Source organism: Coccinella septempunctata, chromosome 9 (genome assembly GCF_907165205.1).
Source record: "Coccinella septempunctata chromosome 9, icCocSept1.1, whole genome shotgun sequence".
Classification (NCBI taxonomy): domain Eukaryota; kingdom Metazoa; phylum Arthropoda; class Insecta; order Coleoptera; family Coccinellidae; genus Coccinella; species Coccinella septempunctata.
Window position 1 is genome coordinate 6418739 of NC_058197.1, and position 7759 is coordinate 6426497.

General features: G+C 28.0%; 1 long non-coding RNA gene across 1 annotated transcript; it reads left to right on the plus strand.

The window, feature by feature from the left end:
• The first annotated feature begins 211 nt into the window (after nt 1–211).
• LOC123319854 lies at nt 212–2998 on the plus strand. Its single transcript, XR_006538658.1, has 2 exons — nt 212–319; nt 2820–2998. It is a non-coding gene; the product is annotated as an uncharacterized LOC123319854 (long non-coding RNA).
• Nucleotides 2999–7759: the final 4761 nt, after the last annotated feature.

A 7759-nucleotide genomic window follows, 5' to 3' on the forward strand; every position in this document is an offset into this window, starting at 1 on the left:
TATATACGGTTTAAAAAATAATTTTCATTCAACTCACAATTCTATGCTACAGTCCTTATTTCATTTTATCAATCACTATGCTCTATCAGCTATCTATGGTTCTATTTCAATTCGAGATTCTCTCTTGATTTGTAAGGTTATGTTATTGTTTCTTCGGTTAATCCTGGGTTAATCGTCGATGTGGTTATCTCTTGATGTCCAAACTTACGATGATTCCTTGAATTCAATGTTTATGATATCCTGATCTTGATTAACGGTATGATGACCATAACAAGTTGTATCTTCGGTGAAAATTTTAATGTTTTTCTGTTATATAAAGGTAATTTCCTCTAATCAACTTTTAATGTGCTTTTATTTCAAGTTTGCTTCAGGTTTACTTCTTCAGAATTCACAATTTTCTTTTCATAACTTCTCATAACATTTCTTGCAACTCTCCAAAAAACAATCAACTAAAAACTATTCCGTTTCCACGGTTTCTTTCCTTCAATTTTTTTTTATCCTATCTTGATTTTTTTCATATCACTAATTTAAATTAGTCACAGAATAATTACAACAATTTTTCTTTAAATCTTTCATTTCAGCTCTTTACCTTGACATACCTGATTGAAATAAAGTAAATAGAAACTATGAAATTTTGAATCTCAGAAATTATAATTCCTCACAGAAAAAAAACTGGTAAGGATTATGTATCTGAACATACATCATAATTTTGAAACCATAACAAATTCCCCAAAACAAAATACTGGAAATTCTCCTAATTGTAAATTGGGAAATTTGCAGTCTTTTGTTTTCTTTCATACCTACATAATTTGAAGATGAAATACAAATACATTGATTTATCATTTTCTAGGATTGATACTCATAAATTTGAGAAATATGAAAAATTCCTCTCTTCAATTTAGATTCTGGATATCCCAACTCATAACTGTTCAAACCATTATCGTTTAAAATAACGAATGGTCCTTGAAATGGTAACATCAATTTTGCTGTTTGTTGTTTACGTCGATCAGTTTTTCTTAATGCTTTTACTATGACTAAATCTCCTTTTTTAAAAGTAATTTGTTTTCTAATTTTGAATTTTTGTTTTTTGATATATTTTCTGGCATTGATATATATTCGATTATTGACCTTACTAAGAATATTATTGTAATTGATAATATCTGCAATTTTCCATGGTCTTTCTGGTTCTATATTATACATTAATTTAATTGGGCTTTGTTCTGTAATATTGTTAGGAACATGATTGATATAAAATTCAATATTTTCTAATTCATCTTCCCATAAATTCTGTTTATTGTAACATGCTATTCGCATGAACTTAATTATCTCTTGTATGTATCGTTCACATGGATTACTATTTGGATGTCTTATACTGGTAAATGATAATTCAATTTTCTCGTGTTGCATAAAATTAATGAATTTCTTAGATCTAAAATAAGTAGCATTATCTAATATACATTTTCCAGGTTTTCCCACTATTTGAAAATAATTAATAAGTTTGCTTTTAAGAACTTTTACATTAATACGTTTACACGAATAGCATTTTACATATTTAGTGAAATGGTCTACTATTACCAACAAATGTTTATTACCATATCTAGAAATTACCAAGTCACTTAAAATATCCATAGACACTATCTGAAGAGGTTGGTGAGAAATTATACTTTTTGGTTCATTTTGATTGAAATAATTTTTTGTTTTAGCAAGTTGGCATATATGACATATTCTTGTGACATGCTTAGCTAATTTATAATCTTTTTCACTTAAATAGTTTTCTCTGAATATAATCCACAATTTCCTCGCACCTATGTGACCAAACTTTTCATGTAATTCCTTTAGAATTTTAAAACTCAAATCATTTGTGATGATATATAATTCTTTTTCTTTTAATTGCTGAACATAATACCCCTTTTTAAATTTTGATTTTTGTTTTAATTTTGAATCCAAATTTTGTTGATCTAACTTTACTAACTCACTTGAAAAAATTCCCCTGTCATTCATTAAAATGTTTAAACCAATCTGATAATTCTTAATTATTTTCTTATTTTGGGTCTGCCTACTTAGAAAATCAGCTATGATATTATTCTTTCCTGGAATATATTCTATATCAAAATCATACTCCATCAATAACAATATCCATCTATGTACTCTGGAATTACCAAATCTATTCTTCATAATATGAACTAAAGCTGAGTGATCAGTTTGAACTGTAAATTTTTTTCCCAATATATAAAATCTAAATTTTGATATTGCAAATATAATTGCACAAAACTCAAGTTCTGATATGCTATAACCCCTTTCATATGTTTTTGTTATACGAGAAATAAAACTTATGGGAACTTCTACACCCTTTTGTATCTGTATTAAAACTCCTGCCAAACGGTCTATTGAAGCATCAGTTTTTATGATAAATTTCAAATTGTAATCTGGATGAAAAATTTTCAAATTTTGAAAAAATATATTTTTAATTTCGTTGAATGAAGTCTCGTGCTGTTCTGTCCATTTCCATTGTGAATTTTTCTTTAATAAATTTAACAACATGATTTCGTGTTGTGATATATCTGGTATTAGTCTTTTGTAATAATTTATGGTTCCTAAAAAACCTCTCAAACTTTTAATATTAGTGGGTCTAGGTAAATTTTTTATGGCTTCAATTCTATCCTCATCCATACATACCCCTTCTCTATTAATTTCAAACCCTAAATATTTAATTTTATCTACAAAGAGCTCTATTTTATCTATGTTCAATTTCAAACCCTCTCTTTCTAAATTCTCTAAAATAATAGACACATGTTTAACATGATCCTCTTCTGTTTCAGAAAAAATAAGAATATCATCTATGTAATGTATACAAAATTGATCAAATTTGTCTAGTATACTATTCAGAGCTTTAACTAAACTAGAACAAGCTGATTGGAGTCCAAATGGTACAACCAAGAATTGATAAACTTGTCCATCTATCATGAATCCGGTATATTGTTGTGATTCCTTATGAAGAGGGATCAACCAAAAACTATGTAAAAGATCTAATTTCGTAAAATATTTTGCATGTGTTATTCTGCCAAAAACATGATTTATATTTATGGGAGTTTCATATTGGGGTTTCGTATATTGATTTAAATTTCTAGCGTCTAAACAAATTCTAATGTCACCTGATTTTTTTTTAACAATAACTATAGGATTTATATAACTTGTTTTGCTTTTAACTATAATTCCCTTTTGTTGAAGCTTTTCTAACTCAAATTTAACTTGCTCCCTGTAGCAATATGGAATAGGATAGTTTCTACTTTTAAAATTTTGTATATTAAAAACCTCAATTTTATGCACATAATTCTTAGCAATTCTGTTTTCGTTGTTGAATAAATTTTGAAATTTTAATATATTATTAAATAATAAATTTTTATGTTCCTCTTTGCATATCATTTGTCTTATAATTATCTTCAGTTTATCTATATATGTCACTTCTTTATCACGTTCAAGGTATCTATTATCTTCATTTTGGCATAATCTATTATTAAAAGTAGAAACTTTCTTTTCAATATTTGAATTATTAATGTCTTGTTCTTTATTATTATTTGTAAAGGTTTCTTTTAAAGACAAATCATACTGAGGTATTCTCTCTTCATTTTTCAAATAATTTGGTATATTACTACTTTCGTCATTGGCAAAATTATCACAATTATAATTTTCATTTAAGTTTATGACTTCAAAATAATCAATTCTTTTATGTGGATTCTTTATAGGAGATTGATATATAATTATATCCTCTATGGGCTTTATTTGAATAGCTTCCATAATAGGATCATTGAATGAAATATTATTAGTTATTTTCTTATCATGATTATAGGTATTATTTTCAACTGTATTATCTATTGAATCTATCATTTCTGTTAATAATTTGCCATGTCGAAAAACCTTCTTGTTTGATATATCAAATACTAATTCTAAATTATGCATGGTTTCAATGCCTAGAATAGCCTCGTATATCATATCTTTAACCACCACAAATTCTATATCGAAATTTTGGTCACCGATTTGAATTTTTAAATGTATAATTCTATTACTTTGAGCTAATTTTTTATTGGTATATCCTATCATGTTGATTTGTGGTATTTTCATTATTGATTGTTGGTAATTTGGTATTTTTTTAATTATAGTCTCATTAATCAGATTCACCTCACTTCCTGTGTCATTCAACATTTGAAATTTTACATTATCACAGTTACAATTTAAATATAAAAGTGTGGTTTTTTCTATCGGTTCAGTCTCATCATCTAACGTTATAAATTCTCTAGGATGAGCGTAAGCAGTTTTTAATTGTCCGAGGCATGTATTTGAAAATCCTGTTCAGCCTGAAGTGTTATTCTGTCTGGATCTGTTTTATATGTTCCGGTTTTTGGTTTTTCTGTCGTGTCTACGTTTTCTCTATATCGGTTAGAATTTTGTCTATATGTATTTTGTCTGTTAGTATGGTTATAAGTCTGATCGTTCTGATATTGTCTGTCTCTATCCTGAAATTTATTGTTATTGTAATTGGTATTATGTGAATTTTGATTAGTCCTTTCATTATTGTTATACCTATTCTGATTTGCCTTATGATTATTATTCCAACGGTTATTATTATATTGATATTCCTGTCTATTATATCGATTATATTGTCCATTTTGGTAATTCTGATGGTATTTGCTTGGATCATTAGATATATAATTTCTCTGATATTCATTTGGATTAGTTCTATTATTACTATTCAATATGCCTTGTACTCGTTGCAGATATTTAATCAATTCCTTTAAAGTAAGTATCTCTGTAATCATAATATGTTGACAAATTTGTTCCGGGTAATGATTTGCCAATGCTTGAATTAACTCATATTCTGTTAATTTAGGACTTAGGTATCGTGCATTTTGATATATTTTCAGAGTATATTCAACGTAACTATCTTTAAAATGTTCACGATATTTTCCAGTTACTAATAATTTTTTAATTTCTGATTGGATAGAAGCACTCCAATAAAATGATAAGAAATTTTTTTCAAATTCTTCAAAATTTTCAAATTCTTCTGATTGAATGGACCACCACAAATTTGCCTCTCCTATCATAGTTTTATCTATTACATTTTTAATCACTTGCCAATTTTGAGAAATGTTTTTCAATTTTTCTAAATATGAATTTGGATTCAAGTTTTTGTAATTACCATCAAACTTAAACTCTAAATTTTGATAATTTTGAAACAACATTGAATTGGTATTACTTGAATTTTGTAAATTTTGATATTCTGAATGAAGTATTTTAATCTGTTCTCTGTTATTACAAACTGTTTTATTCATCATTTCTATTGCAGGCCTAAAATTGATTGAGATATTTTCCGCTTCTTTCTCAATTTTGTCCATACATTCTTGTCTAACTTCCTGTATTGCTTCATCGGTGTATAAAATTAAATTTTGTTTAACATTTTCTATTGATTGTTCCAAATCATTTCGTATTTCTTGCTTATATTCTCTAATTTCAGTTTTAATTGAATTAAAATCTTTGGCCAAATCTGATTTTTGTACTTGTAAAAATTTCATGATTTGTTCCAATGTAGTTGTATTTTGGTCTTCATCATTGTTATCCCCAATAGATTTTTGTTGTACTTGTTCAGATACCTCTTCCTCACTCTCAGACATAATCGATTTACTACGAGTCATCATTTTGATAAATTAAAGAATTTTAAATTTAGAAAGTTGAATTTTCAGATAAAGTGATAATTAAAAAAAATATCTTTCAAAATGCCCCACGTTGGGCGCCAATTTTTGTAATGATGCCCACGTTCGGAGCCAAATTGTATTGATGCGCCGCGTTGATTATTATAAATTTTGATGAATTTTGAATTGTCTCAGGGTAGGTCCGAGTATATAATTTTGAAAGATTTAAAAAAAAAATTAACAATTTATTTTAATTAATTCTCCAAATAACAAATTTTAAAATTAAATCAATGATTCCTATCTAACCTATCTAAAAAAAATTCTTATTATATTCTATATACGGTTTAAAAAATAATTTTCATTCAACTCACAATTCTATGCTACAGTCCTTATTTCATTTTATCAATCACTATGCTCTATCAGCTATCTATGGTTCTATTTCAATTCGAGATTCTCTCTTGATTTGTAAGGTTATGTTATTGTTTCTTCGGTTAATCCTGGGTTAATCGTCGATGTGGTTATCTCTTGATGTCCAAACTTACGATGATTCCTTGAATTCAATGTTTATGATATCCTGATCTTGATTAACGGTATGATGACCATAACAAGTTGTATCTTCGGTGAAAATTTTAATGTTTTTCTGTTATATAAAGGTAATTTCCTCTAATCAACTTTTAATGTGCTTTTATTTCAAGTTTGCTTCAGGTTTACTTCTTCAGAATTCACAATTTTCTTTTCATAACTTCTCATAACATTTCTTGCAACTCTCCAAAAAACAATCAACTAAAAACTATTCCGTTTCCACGGTTTCTTTCCTTCAATTTTTTTTTATCCTATCTTGATTTTTTTCATATCACTAATTTAAATTAGTCACAGAATAATTACAACAATTTTTCTTTAAATCTTTCATTTCAGCTCTTTACCTTGATATACCTGATTGAAATAAAGTAAATAGAAACTATGAAATTTTGAATCTCAGAAATTATAATTCCTCACAGAAAAAAAACTGGTAAGGATTATGTATCTGAACATACATCATAATTTTGAAACCATAACAGTACATAAGCCCAATGTATGTCTTAGACCTTTAGTAAGTAGTATTAATTCACCAGGATACAACATTGGTAAGTTCTTACACCTTATTCTCTCACAAGTCTTGTCGACTTCTACTTTTGATATCAGAAATTCTCATGAATTGGTTGAAGTGGTACAGAATATCGTGGTACCTGAAGGTTATATTCTTGTATCATTCGATGTTGTATCCTTATTCACGAATGTACCAAAAGAATTGGTTATCAGAGTATTTTAAAAGCGGTGGAGGTATATATCCAATTTCACATATTTAGATAAAGATGTGTTTATAACATTGGTTGAAATGGTCTTTGATAGTGGTTATTTTGCATTTAATGGTGCCTACTTCAGGCAAATATATGGCACAATAATGGGTGACCCAGCCAGCCCATCATTTGTAAATCTTGTAATGAATGATTTATTTGAGTTTGTATGGGTTGGGTCAACACCTCCTAGAAGAGGCTCTTCTAGGAGGTGTTGGTTGGGTAGTTAGTTAGTAGTACGCACGGTGAACAGAAGCTAGTGGAGTGTCTGTCTTTTCTATTATATAATAAAACATTGATGTAGTTGCATGTAGCTCAGCATGTTGAATTAGTAGTATTAGAATTTTCATATACATACAGGGTGTCCCAGAACTAAACGTCAAGCCGAAACGGGGTGACAGGATTGATTGTAACCATCATAAGAAAAATCAGGATAAAAATCTATCCCATGCAGTTCGAAAAATTATGGGCATTAAAAAAAAACTGAAAATTTGGTCGAAGTGTAACCATTTCTCGGTTATTGTGGTTAATTTTTATTATTTAGTTCACATAAGCTTTGGAACCGTAACCCTAAATAACATTTCTAGAATCACAGTCAAAAATAATGACACAATTGCCACAAGTTTCTCAGAATTAATACTATTTGTTAAACTATGAATTTAAAATTTTCAAAATTTGTCGACTTTGATAGGCCCTCCGCCTCCTTAAAAAAAATGTACTAGAGTGCCTTGGCAAATGTCA